This window comes from Perognathus longimembris, chromosome 1 (genome assembly GCF_023159225.1).
Source record: "Perognathus longimembris pacificus isolate PPM17 chromosome 1, ASM2315922v1, whole genome shotgun sequence".
In the NCBI taxonomy this organism is placed as follows: Eukaryota; Metazoa; Chordata; class Mammalia; order Rodentia; family Heteromyidae; genus Perognathus; species Perognathus longimembris.
This window is the reverse complement of record NC_063161.1, coordinates 27,697,506-27,711,938: the sequence shown is the minus strand read 5'-3', so window position 1 is coordinate 27,711,938 and position 14,433 is coordinate 27,697,506. Positions and strand designations below refer to the sequence as shown.

At 38.1% G+C, this 14,433-nt stretch overlaps 1 protein-coding gene across 1 annotated transcript in view; it reads left to right on the top strand.

Annotated features, from left to right (window-relative positions):
* The window catches only part of Tmtc2 (transmembrane O-mannosyltransferase targeting cadherins 2), a 336,895-nt gene that overhangs the window by 1,572 nt on the left and 320,890 nt on the right, over nt 1–14,433 (top strand). The gene's annotated exons all lie outside the window — the stretch shown is intronic.

The window sequence follows — 14,433 nt, the reverse complement described above, 5'->3', positions numbered from 1 at the left end:
AATGAGACCCAAACTCTGTTGTCAGAGAAACTTCATTGATTCTTGGAAAATGTGAGAGTTGTGCTGGTGTGTCTCTACCTATTTTTTAAACTTTGTTAATGTTTAGAAACTGATGAAAAGCTCCAATAGCCATTAGGGACAATTCCAATTTGTGCCTTTCCGGTGACTTAATCTGATTACAATTAAAACAGATGCATAATTAAAATATATTAGGGAGAACAGCACGCCTGGCTAAACTTATTAACCGTCCTAGTGTGTTTCATGCTCCATTGAAATTAAACCATCCAAAAAGTGAGCACAGATTTACTTTGACAGCTTTTCAGCACCCTCTCTGGACTATGGAAAGTGAATGCATCCCCAGGGCAGGGGTGAGGCAGTGAGTGAACTTAGGCAAAGTGCTTTATAGCAAGCAGAGGGAAAGGCAGACTCTTCTTCTGGTGCTAATTAGCCATAGTCTGTATTCTCTGGTGTACCCACTCTCCTGCTAAAAGCATGCTCACAGATGCATGCTTTAAATCAGCAAATCTTTCTTCAAACCCACATGTTTGCTTTGAAGGTCTTTGGTAATAAGTGCCAGCATATCCTACAAACCCTTGATAATTCAGGGTTGTTGTTGTTGTTGTTTTTTTGTCGTGTCTTCCAGAGGCTAGTTGATAGGAAGACACTTGGTTGTCAGAAAGTTTCTCTCAACTTCGAAACAGTGTACTGATTGTCAATCTACTGTTAAATTACACACTATAGGAAATAGTCTGAGTGTAAGGCAAAATGGAGCTGAGCTGCTTCTCTTCCTCTTGTTTTCTGTGATGATGCACCTGCTACTTCCAGAATGTTGATGGATAAAGCCCTTGTTTCCTCAGATGATTGACTTTTCACTAAGTCCAGCTCAGGGAGGAGTCTGGGTGGTTGCTGTCTTTTGGGGGGACAATTTAAATAGTAAGCACTGAAACCAAGAGCTTATAGAGAATAGAAACATTGTAATACTGTTACTGCTGTAGAACACAGACATTTTTGTTTGCATGCTATTTTAAATTGCTCAGTTCTTAATGGAGTTATGTCAAAGAAGGCCTAAACTAAATGAAAGGGGCATGTATTTTTTTTTATGTCTGACAATTCAGTGATCATGAATCTGAAATTTGGAATATTGTCACTTTGAGAGAGTGTTGACAAATGATAATAAATTAGCTAGGTTTTGGTGGTTGGCGGTTGTTATAAACTCTTACCATGCTGGAGGTCAGACTGAGTGTTAAAATTCCTGACTGCTATTTTTACCTACATAGATGATTTTGTGATGCTTTGACCACAGCACTTAGTTGATTGCATGCTTAGTGTGATCTATAAACATTTTATTAATAAGATGTTGACAGCCTAAAATATGAGTCATGCTTTGCTACAATTAGAAAGTGTGTTTTATTTGGATTCTGCAGCAGAACTGCATATGCAAATACATACTCTTAAAAAAGGCAAAATCTTTAGAGCAGCAAACTTCATTTTTATGTATCCTTGAACTTAGGGAATGCATATTAATGTAGCCCGAAGGTATTTATTGTATGCACAGTGTGTTAAAGTGATTCATTGCTGAGGTGCACTGCAAACTGGCTTTTCAAATCTATTTTCTACCTAACTACTGTAACTCAGTGGTGTGTGAAAGGGGAAGCGAGCTGGAAACTGTAGGATGATGATAATGTGTTTATTTCCACTATTCCATTTCAGACTGCAAAGATTCACATTTAAAATGTTGCTTATAGTACATCTGTGGATACTGCTGCCCATCAGGAAGTTTTGTGAAATACAGATGTGTGAGGAGAGGCCAGTGTTGGAAGGATAGAGCACATGGTACTTACTGTAGGAGAGAGAGCAATGGTATCTATGCCCAAACTGTCTAACTAAATCAAGACTGCCTTTTTCGCCTGAAGATGTGGCATCTACTTTAGTAGGGCTATATATTGCTTTTGCTAAAGCATTATTGCTGTGGTACTTCTCAAAGTTATCATTTCTTTTAAATATAGTGATCAAGTTTACTTTATAAATGATATGTATAATTACATTCAATATTTGAGGTAGCTTAGATTGAAATTAAGTGGTAACATGAAACTTTCTTAAAGCAAAATCAATTTCCCAATGGTAAAACTTAATATTTTACAAGTGTTTCTGTGCTTCACTTAAGAATATGCCTAGATGTGTTGGAGCAAACAGTGCAAATGTCAAATTGGTAGTATCAAATAAGAGAGTATATATGATTTCATCCTTATCCTCCCCTACCTTGCCTTCAATATAGTTTAATAACTATATGGACAATTAAGTGTGGCTACAGCAAACTTGGAACTATAAATATGAAATCCTTGCCAAATTGTAAGTTGAAACTTAAAATCGTGCCTGACTTCGTGAAAGATCCTCTCATTCTGTGGGGGAATTTGGTGTTTAGGTCATTGGAAAACATGTTCTGACAAGCCTCTGCTTTCTTATGCATTTGTTGAAGATGTTTGGACATCATGTCCCTTCATTCTTTGATAAAATTGTTGTAAAGTACTCACAGATAACACTTTGAAAGCAGACATTTAATGTCAAACAAATGTAAGCTATGTATGGTTTTGAGTCTGATTTCATTCTGCACATACCATTTAGCGGATGATGTTGCCTTTATCACTTAGTGACAAGTAAATGAGAGTGTTTTCAACTCCCATGTGAGTAAAATAATTCATTAGTTGGCAAAGATTCTATTGATATTTTGAATTAGGATAATATTTCTGTGGATCCTTTTGATTATTTTTTGTCTCTGTTGTTCATTTTGTATTTGTTAAACTCAGCTCAAATTCCAGGTGTGAACCACCCATGCCTGGCCAATCATGTTTTTAACTTTTCCCTAAAATGTCTCACTAAGATTTGCCTTCAGTCCACCTGGAATTCTTATCATAAAAACTCAGTCTGTTTAACCACTGAAGGCATTTCTGAGATTCAGCAAATGCATATGTAGAAGAATTACTAAAAATGTTATGTTTTGATCAAATGGTCATTTTATTAGCTCATTACTGGGAAAAGACAAAGTGGATAGGTATCCTGTTTTGCCTTCATTTTCTTTCCTAGTTCATAATGTGCCGAAAAAAAAAGTGTAGAGACAGTTTATAGTATGAGAACTTTTTAGGTATACTAATAAAAATTAGCATATAGGAGTTGTATAAAAGAGGGAGAGTCATTGTGACATTTCCATATAGACTTACAATGTCCCACGGCCATGCCTCCATCTCTCGCCTTCCTCCTTCTCTCCATATATTCAACAGGTCTCATTCATTTTTGTATTTTTTGTACATGGCATATAAAGTTCTTATGAGCTTTTTATATAGGATTTTTTCTAGCTACATTTTGGTTATTTAAACAAGTCAATTTGGAAAAGGTTCGTTTTGTTCTTGGACAAGTATTCCATATTGGTGAGTTAAAATTACAATTGGGTACAGTCAGTATGCAGTAAAGTTTTGCTTTACTTCCATTGAGTCTGTCACATGGCATTTATCATAGCAAATGACCCAAATACAGGCACTGAACGGACATGTACAAATGCCAAAGGGAAAATTGCTTGCCAACCATCTGTCTCTCAGTTGTTTTCAGACACACACATGCATGCATGTGCACACACAGTTATTAATTTGTATTGGCGACCCTGTGGGCTGTTGTCTTGTCATCTGCACTTACTTTTTCAGTGCTAATGTGCCCCAGTGGTAACAGTGAGTTCTTTGCTGCTATAATTCTGAAATAGATACGACCTTTTGGCTTCCAACCTGAGTTAGGCACAGAGTTTGTATTCCTAATCTCTTTGTTACTACTACTCAGCACAGTAAAAGCACTTGTCCCAAATGCCTGGGAGACTGCAGCTGTGTATTAAAGGCTAAGGGTGCATTATCTCTGTCACTGAAATTTTCATAATATAAGGCAAGGGCAGAGTTTATCCTTAAAGTGTTCTGGAAAATCTTTGGCTGACAAATCTGCATCATTTTAATCATCACCCGAAGTGCTTTAAGCTATTCTACCATTCCTGTTTTAAACTTTCTGACTCATTCTTGGTAGCTAAGTATTGTATCAGCTTTGCATACTTTTTGTTTTATTTGTTTTTTATCTTGTCAGTAGGGCTTGAACTCGGCCTGGGTGCTGTCTCTAAGTTTTTTTGTTCAACGCTAGTTCTCTGTCACCTGAGCCACAGCTCTGCTTCTGGCTCTCGGCTGCTTAATTGGAGATAAGAGTCTCACAGATTTTCCTAGCAGGCTGGCTTTGAACTAAGCTTGTTTGTTCTCGGCCTCTTAAGTAGGTAGAATTACCTACTTTGTATATTTATTTTAATGGCATCGCAAAAGGCAACAAGTATGGTGGACTTGAAGGGAGGGACACATGGGTCATTGAATATAAAAATCTACAAGCTTGGTTAAAAAATTTGTAGTAACCTATCAGATCTACTTACCTTCTACATTTTTGTAGGGTAAAAAGAAACAGGTGCGATTAGGTACAGTGCTAGATAGTTACTTTGAATATTTGATCTGTATGTGCTTTTGAGAAATACACTATATCATTCAATAAATTACTAATTATGGATGCACTAGGCAGTACATCTACAGCAGATGCTCACTCTTATTATCTCATTTGATGTGCCACCAAACACTGCTCCCCCTGTATGTACTTGAACAGTCAAGTGTTTGAACCAAGGATTCTGATGATCTATGAAAATATGAGTAGGTTGCCCATTGGGAAATACCATTCTGCATACATTTACTTCCTCTTTTGTGAACTTATAACTTCATAACTAGGTTTATTTTCCTTGATACCCATATTTTAATATTTATATTGTATGTTAGCTTCTCACTCACAACATTGTGTTATTCTTAGGATACAAAGTAACAGTTTGGCCTAGACTTACTTTTGGTCTGGTATAATTTAACTAGATTTGTTTCAACTGGCCATAGGGATTAATAAGGATTAAAGACTTTTCCTCAGATATTTTGGCTGTATTTTTTTTTAAGAAATCAATTCCATAAGATGTAGCACTAAGGAATTTCTACCTGTCACTCTTCTTCCTCTTTTCTCCTCTCTGACAATGTGGCTTTCAGTCACATCTGTCAGATTCTCTAGCATTCATCTTTTCTAGAATGAAAGGTATGAATGTTCTTTTTGGTCTCCTAGAAACTTTTTGGGTTTGTTTTTGGGGGGTGTTTACAACTATGACTTTTTTCTTTACAGTTAAATAAGAACTTATGAAGTAAACCTACAGGAAAATTTTGGAGAAGGCCCCAGTACTAAAGTGATTTTTTTTAAGTTCAACATAAAAATTGCTGTCAGTATTTAAGAGAAGGTTTTTGTTCTTAAAGAATATTTAATATGTTTAGTACATTGGAAACAGTAGAGATTACCTGAAATTTTTTATTTGTTCACAATCTTAGAAAATTGATATAGAAGCGAGACAAGAGTTAAAAATGATAACTGGCTTTTCTTCCCATTTCATTATGGAATTAAATGGGATTACATGCATAATTACTTCTTTGAAGGTTTTGTACATGCCACATTGCTTGAAGATAGAACTACTGTATCCATGAAGTGCCTAGTGTTTGGCCAAGACAACCCTATTTGCTTATGATAATTTCACGTAGGCTTTTGTTTCTGGAATTCTTTACTGGGGCATTTTGTGATATCACAGGGAGACGGGATGAAGCACAGAGCAGAGAATGTAATTACACTGAAGGCTAAATGACATGATTTGTCAAATGAAACACGTGCCAAGGCCCCTGGAATAGCAACTCTGTGCTAGCTGTTGTGGGCAAATAAAATGGTACTTTCAGATCTCTTTGTTTTTGAATGATTAATTATCATTTCCATGGAATTTATTATAATAGATTAATAGTCATTCATCAGAGACATCAGGTTTTAAAATGAGGTCATTATGGGTGTCTGAGATATATTTCATTAGAAAACAATGTGTAAAAATAATGCTTTCAGGAGGATTGTGATTTGAATTGGAAAAATCTACAAGATCTGCACATGAAAGCAGTTTTTGTCTTAATTGTGATTCCAGAGATTATTATTTCTTTAGAAGTAGTAAGTTCGACTCTACTAGCCTAGAACTTCTCACTTGGCATCATTTAGGAGTATATTAACCTCAAAGGATGTGATATTTGCTGACAAGTTGCCACTGGAGTCCAGTATGGCTCTCGACAGTTTGAATAGTGTGAAATGATGGGACTGAAGCATTTCAAATAACCATGTTTCCACATTGTTTAAACATGCAGTGGGAAGAATAGCCATCCATGGCACCCTGCATGCTTGGAATTCTTTGGTATTAATTTTATATGCAGTTCACAAGTTTATGTCTTACAAAATAAGTGGGTTTATTTTCTAAAGATAAATAAGTCTAGTAAAAGTTTTACAGCTGTGTCTTAATTTTTTTTTCCTTCTTTCAATTGTTTTGATGAGGAAGCTGGAAGATATAAGCCATTGCCTGCTTTTGTTTGTTTGCTTTCTTTATCAGCTAGGTGATATGTTTGTGTAAAGGACATGGTAATAAAGCACAGTTATTTGGCTTCTTTTATTAACCCGGAGTCTAAGAATAGTGTTCAGAGAAACACACAGATGAAAATACTTGGAAGAAGTAAGAATCTTGCCTTTGTTAATTTTCAGTTTGTTTCACAATGAAAGTATATCTGCCTCCCTTTCTTTCCCGTTAGTAGTGCCTCCTGTATTAAATATGAAAACCATACTTAAGCTCTTTAATACAGCTCTTCAGAAGGAACTCAAAGACTTAGTGGCTGTCAGTGCTTGTGGGAGTGACATGTAAGATCCCTGCAAATCATGTTCTCTCCAGGGTGTTATCCTTGCTGGCCACAGCGATTACAGTCATGGGCTTTGGTTGCTTCTCTGTGTTTGTGGAGATGCTTGTCACTGTAGGACTGTGGGGAGAAGTGGGTTTTCACAGTGTGACAGCTTCTTCAAGCCCTACTGATTCCTTTGAGACATTTCCTATTGTTTTATGAACAGCTTTTTGGCTACTTCTGCTTTCTACTGCCAGGCTTTAAAGCATGTACATACTGAGCACAGTTGCCTTTCATTTTTATTTATTTTTTGTTGGTTGTAGGGCTTGAACTCAGGGCCTGAGTGCTGCCCCTGAGCCTATTTGCTCAAAGCTAGCACTCTACTTGAGCCAACAGTGCCACTTCCAATTTTTGAGTGGTTACTTGGAGATATGAGTCTCATGGGGACTTTCCTGCCTGGGCTGGCTTCGAACCGTGATCCTCAAATCTCAGCCTCTGAGTAGCTAGGATTACAGGTGTGAATCACCAGTGCCCAACTGCCTTTCCTTTTAGAAGATACCTTAAGGCAGAATGCATGGGTCCAAATATATATTTTTTCAAGTGTATTTTCTTTAGAACAGGTTGCTCATCTTCTCTTCAAAATAAGGTTCATACTATTCTCCGACAGCAATGGAAAAGACTTCATTTTGACAAGCAAGCTTTTAATGACAAATTTTCCCAAAACAAATTTGTAGAAGAAAACTTCTCGATGATGAAGAAGTTTAATCAGGCAAGAAGGCATTTTTATTTGCAGAAATAGGCCCTTTAGACGGAGGCAATTATTTATAGCTGATGTGAAAAACTGGTGTACCTGAATTCATTTGGTAAACTGCATTTAAAGTAGGAAGGTTAGCTTTGTTATTTCTATTGCAAGGAAACAAACAAACAAACAAACAAACAGTACTGAGATGTTCCTGAACTTACATTAAGGAAACAAGGTTTTACAGTTTAACCCACTCTCTGAAGTACGTGCAGTGATTTAACCAAAGAAAATGAATTTGAGATTTTAATAAAAATCTATTAACGTCAGCAGTGTGCTGAATATCTTTGGCTCAGACTTGTAATTCTAGCTGCTCAGAAGGCTGATATTGGAGGATCAAGGTTAGAAGCTAACCCCTACCGAAAAGCCCATGAGACTCCAATTAATCTCCAATTAAACACACACACACACACACACACACACACACACACACACACACACACACACTGCACCAAATATTCTGGGAGTGGAACTGTGGCTCAAGTGACAGAGTGCCAGCCTTGACTGAACAACCTAAGGGACAATGCCTATGTAATGTGTAAGTCCAAGTACTGAGGCACACACATGGAAACATACATGTGCAAACATACACACACACACACACGGTGCTGGTGTGCTAAACTCACTAGCTGTAAGATGCCATGAGAATCCAACCTTCTCTTTCAAATATCCCTTTAAAAATTATCTATTTCTAGGCAGTAGCGACTCATGTCTATGATCCTAGGTAGAGAGTAGGATCATCTAAGTTCAAGGATAGCAGAGCCCTCTCGTTTAATGATGGGATTTGTCAGTTTTGTTCCAAATTGAGTATAAGTTGAAATTTAAGTGTTATGAATTGCCTTATATATCAGTATAAATAATGTGAGCTCTTTTTTTTTATTAAGTTTTAGTGGCTGATTTGAAGGGTACTCATGGTATCATGTTGAGGATGGCTAGGACAGGCAAGGGGATTTTACCCCTGGTCCTTTCTTGCAGCTCATGCCTCCTGAATTTGGCCTTCAGTCTTTATTTATTCATTCATTTTGAATAAGGTCTTTCTGAGAAGCTCAAACTGACCCCCAAATGTGAGATCTTCCTACATCCACTTCCCGAGTATTAGGATTACATGTGCCATTTTGCCAATTACTTTCATTTTTTTTTTTGTACTGGGGCTTGAACTCAGAGCTTCATGCTTGCTATACAGGTCATTTATGGTCTGAGCCATGACTCCAGCCCTTTGTGCTCTGGTTACTTTTGACATAGTGTCTGGCTTTCTGCCAAGGCTAGCCTGGACTACAATCTTTCTATTTATTCTTCTTACCATAGATGGGCTGGCAGGCCTGTGCATACTCAGCTAGTGGTTGAGACTGGTTCTTGATAATGTTATACCCTTGCTGTCCTCAAATATTGATCATCCTAGTCTCCATCTCCAGAGCAGCTAGCATTATTAGGGGTAGCCACTGGAGAGAGGGAGGAGTTGAGTTTTTTTTGGTGGGTACTGGGCCTTGAACTCTGAGCCTGGGTCTTCTCCCTAAGCTCTTTTTCTGAAGGCTGTCACTCAACCACTTAAGCTACAGCACTACTTCTGGCTTTTTGTGTAATTAATTGGAGATAAGAGCCTTGACTTCCTTGCTCCAGATGGCTTCAACTGCGATCCTCAGATCTCAGTCTCCTGAGTAGCTAGGATTACAAGTATAAGCCACCAGTGCCTGGCAAGGATGCTGACTTAAAAAAATATTTTGAGGTCATTTAAAACACTTCGATTTCTTAGAATTAGATGGAGAAGCAATTGCCTCTCCTAAGGAGATCTTGAGATGGGCCCTTGCTGGCTTTCATATTTGTGTAGTTGTATCTGTTCTAGGCCAGTGATTTCTAAATGAAGTGTACATAGGAATCACTTGGAGCTATTAATGTGCATGCTGTATCTGAAGAGGGCTTGGCATTCTTCACTTCTGTAGTGTCCAGGTGCAGCAGATACTGTAAGCTCATGGACCACACTTTGGGTGATAGGTTTGTTTTCCTTTATGTACAGATGTGTTCTGTGCATTTTGCAGGTATTTGGAAGGACTGCCTGAATTCCTCGGTCAAAGGAGGTTGAGGACAGGTGTCTCTATTCTGTGAATGAATGTTGCCAACTTATTGAATCTCTTTGTTTCATTTATTTTACTTGCCTACTTATGACATCATTTGTATGGAAAGACGTAGAAAAAATTATGCTGAATGAAGTAAGTCATGCCCAGAGAGACAGAGGTTACATGGTTTCCTTCATATGTGGTTACTAAACTTATTCTATAAACCTGTAAACAAACATGTTAGATGATATGCAAGTGGTTACACATGTATTGGCTGAAATATGGTAGACTCTATGAAGAATTCAAATTGTGTAATTCCTTACAAAGTCAAAGCCCAACAAAATGAGCCTCAGGATAACAAATTGTTGCAAGAGGCGGAGGGAATGGGGTCAAGGAGAGAGAAGTAGACCAATAATTAAGAAAAGTGGAGGGAGGGATGTAGTTAAGAATTTAATGTATGTATAGTGTATATATGTCTACCTGACCTAGAGAAGGGAAAGAAAAACAGGACGTAAGATATCACAAGAAATGTATACACTGCCCTACTATGTAACTGTACCCTTTTTGCACAACACCTTGTCAAAAAATTTATGTTCAATTAATAAATAAATTAAATTTAAAAAAAGAATATATTGATTAAGAAAAGTTAGGGAAGAGATGGGCCAGAAGGAGTGGGTGAGATTGTTGTAAGATTGTGGGTGACATTGGTGATACTGATCAAGGTGCCTTGTATTCATAAATTGTTTTGTTGTATGGCACCTCCTTTGTACAATTGCTGAAAGATATTGATTAAAATAAAAGACATTGTTCATGACATGAGTTTGAATTGTTTAAATTTTGAAAAGGTAGAGAGAGAGAGCCTGTCATTTCTAGGACACGCTCTCTACTGATGTAACTGTCACCATCACACGCAAGAATATAATCTTCTTTGTAAAATAATGATGGATTCAGATATTGAACTGTAATTTTGACTGAATAGTATGTAATTGCCTTGGAGTACTGTGACAGTTCTGCTTTGGTTGCTGCCCAGTGATGCCAGTGACTCCAGACAAAGTGTCTGAAGAAGAAAGAATTTTATTGGATAAAGAGCTGGCAAGTTGGAAGATAGAAACTTTCATCATTTAAAAAAAGAGAGAGAGAAAGAAAAATCTTGCTGAGTAATGACAAGCACAAGGCTCTGCAGGGCTTTGAGACAGGTGGGTGGGGCATGGTGGTCATCAATTTTCAGACATTTGTACATGCTGCTGCTATCTGAATATCAGCAGGCTTTTGGGTTCTAAAGAAAAATCACTGATTAGAAAGTTTCTTTTATTTTTTCTTTCAGAAGTATTCAGGCTTGCAGTTGATATACAAAATAGCGGATGAGGAACAGAGGCAACTTAGCAGAGAGCAGTTTTAACCCTTAAAGCAGCTATCATCAGAGCTATCATCTAGAGATAATACACTGCTGTATTATTCAGTTGCGGGACCTCCAGGATGATTGGTTTTATTTTTTTTTAACTCACCTAAAATCAAGGGAAGCTGGAGGGTACAACTGAGATTTCCCCTCAAGAGGTCCTGATATCCAGCTGGTCTCTACAGAGGCAGGAACATTGCTTAGTGTTGTTGCTGGAAAAATCATTGTAAGAAAAATTGATTTCCATTAGATGAAAACTTGATAGACTTTAGGCTGGCAGAAAAAAAATACAAGCGTTGAGACAGCTGAGTGTGAAAAATAGATGTGTGTTAATCATATTTAGTTATTAAATGATAATATTGGATGAAGGTACCTACATAGAATTAGAATCCTGGGCCTGGGCTTGAGAAGCTATAGTGCTTGCCTAATGTACTGCAAAAATAAGTTAATTAATTAATAAAAAGTCTTGGGATTGTATGATTTAATTGTTTTCAATTTTGTGCCCATACTGCGGCTTGAACTCAGGGCCTTGACAATGTTTCTTAGTTTTTTCATTCAAGACTGGCACTCAACCTGCTAAGCTACAGCTCAACTTCTGGCTTTTTAATTAGAGGTAGGAGTTAATTAGAGGTAGGAGTGTCATGGATTTTCCTGCCTGGGCTGGCTTCTAACCACTATCTTCAAATCTCAGCTTTCTGAGATTTGATAACCAAGATTCATTATTATCAAAATAATATGCTAGGAAAAATGCAAATACAATGACAAGAGTTTTAGCAGAAGTTCCAAGTAGCAATATAGGTATGCCACACTTGATAGAACCCACAACCTGTTGTCAGTACTGTGAACAGTGGTGTGGTGACATTTCAGCTCTCCTTTTCCTCTCATCAAGGAAAGAAGGTGTGTGCCCCTTTAAAAACTCATCTCCCTGTGTTTTTCCTTTTTTTTTTTCTGGGGGAGAGGGAAACATGCTCAAGACATGAAGCTAACTATAGTCTTCAGCCTCACTCTCCCCTTGACCACCTTCAATACTCAGCTAATTGCCAAGCAAAATCACCTTTTGATTCTCCATCTCTAGCATATTCAATTTTCTTTTCTTTTTTTATGATTCCACATTTTTTTTTTTTTGGCCAGTCCTGGGCCTTGGACTCAGGGCCTGAGCACTGTCCCTGGCTTCTTCCCACTGAAGGCTAGCACTCTGCCACCTGAGCCACAGCGCCCCTTCTCGTCGTTTTCCATATATGTGGTGCTGGGGAATCAAACCGAGAGCTTCATGTGTAGGAGGCAAGCACTCTTGCCACTAGGCCATATTCCCAGCCCCCAATTTTCTTTTTTAATCTGCTCCTATCTTAGTGTAACCTGCATCACCACCAGGGAAACAACTTCTCTAAGAGACGACTATATGATCTATGTAAGGTCACATATCCAACAATGTAATCCTAGAATAGCCACTTTTCTTGTCCCTCTGCTTTGGATTTCTCTCTACTGCAGACAGTCCTCCAAATCTTGTCTGGTGAGAGTGGAACATTCAGGCAGATTGTCCTATGTGACATCACATTGGATTGTTCTGTGTGACATCACATTGAGTGTGGTGAAGTTATAATCAGTAGGGAAACAGGGGCTCTGTTGGAATGAATAAATGTTTTTGAAGAGGAGAGGAGACAGCAGAGGTTCCAGAAATCAATGAAGTCCTTTTGCTCCATTGCTTCATAACACAGACAGCCTTAGTAGTATTTTTGAATGCCAACTGGACACAAATACAATCTTAGAAATCATGTAGTCTTTCTTAGCTATGAGGCAATTACCACATGTAGTAGAATGTTAGATGTGAATGGTACGGAGAGCTTGGAGCCAAATATACATACCCTGTAACCCATGTTTCAATACAGCCACCCTTTTATTCCTGTGTATTCTCAGCATTCTCTCTGTCTCTCTCTGTCTCTGTCTCTGTCTCTCTCTTTCTCACTCGCTCTCAGCAGAATCTAGTAGTTGTGATAGAAACCTTGGGGCTTGTGAAGCCTAAAGTATTTACTATCTGGCCCTAAGCAGGAAAAGTTTGCCAACTCTTGATCTAAATGGAGACACGTAATTTTAAAAGTCTGGCAGAGTTACTGATCCCTGAAGACACATCTGGACACTCTTAGGGGCTTCCTGACTGTAGTTAAGAAACACCGGTCTATGATAAAATTGTTAGGAGTTAACACTGAGGATCAGACATAAGGCTTTGGAAGTTTCCTTCACCATTTAGAGCTGTGGCAAACATGCTACCCAAGAAATAGGGATGATGGCATGCTACTGTGGTCACTGTAGGTTTTGTGCCAGTGAATCCTTTGATCCTGTGTGTGTTTGTGAACAGTGAGTGGTTTTCATTCAACAATAAATCTCTGTGCTTCAGTCCCGAATTGGTCCTTGGTCCTGGCAGTCCTGCGTGGCCTGCAGGAAGTGCCTGCTGATTCCTCCAGAGGAGCTGCCTTTGGGATGCTTGTGTGGTTGGCTGCTAGTGGCCAGCCTATGTTTCCAGACAGTTGTTTCCCAGCTGTATGCTGCTTTGTTACATTGTTTCAGGCTGTGTTTCAAAGTGATTTCCAAGTGTTTTGCTTGACCTCCCCATAGGTATCTACCTCTCTTTGACTCTGCACCAAGCAGCTGTTTGGTGTTCCTCTGGTATCCATTTTCCCTCCTGGTCTGTTCTCTGGCCCTGATTTCTGTGATTAAGGTTTTGACACCTGCAAAAGGGACTGCATCACTGCTTATGTGTTGACAGCCTTCATGCTTTTGGGGTTCTTTGAGCTGTCCAGGAGGCACCCTAAGAAAAATGTCAATAATGTACTGTGGTGATAGGAGGTTTTTTGTTTTTTTCCTCTCCTTACTGCCTATAGAAAAGACTGCTTTCATCTGGACTACCACGAGTCCCCATTTTTTTATGGTTGGAATGTGATTGTCCACAGGTATGAGTATCAGTAACAAGGATGACCTACTGCAGGATGATAGTTGAGTTTATGTTGTTTAGGAATGTTATTAAGTTATGTAGCTAGAAATGGTAGTTTTGCAAAACAAGACCATCTGGCCTTTCAAAAGTTGCAGCATTTGCAGATCTGAAACAACACATAGACTGATGTTTATTTAATGAAAAATGTTGCTCTGGATAGAATTTTCCATGGTAAATCTGAAAAATAACTAATGTTTCATACATATGAAATTCTAAGACCTGATAAGTACATGTAATGTGTTTAAACCACCAGCTAGTTGCCTTTTCTGCTTAAAGACAAAAACCTCTTGAATTTCATTCTTAATGAAAGCCCACTAAAATTCTTAATTCATAAGTAATATGAATATTAGGCATATAGGAAACAATTTTTATGAAAACAGATGTTTAAATAGCAAAGGTTTGATGTGCAGACGATGAATTCA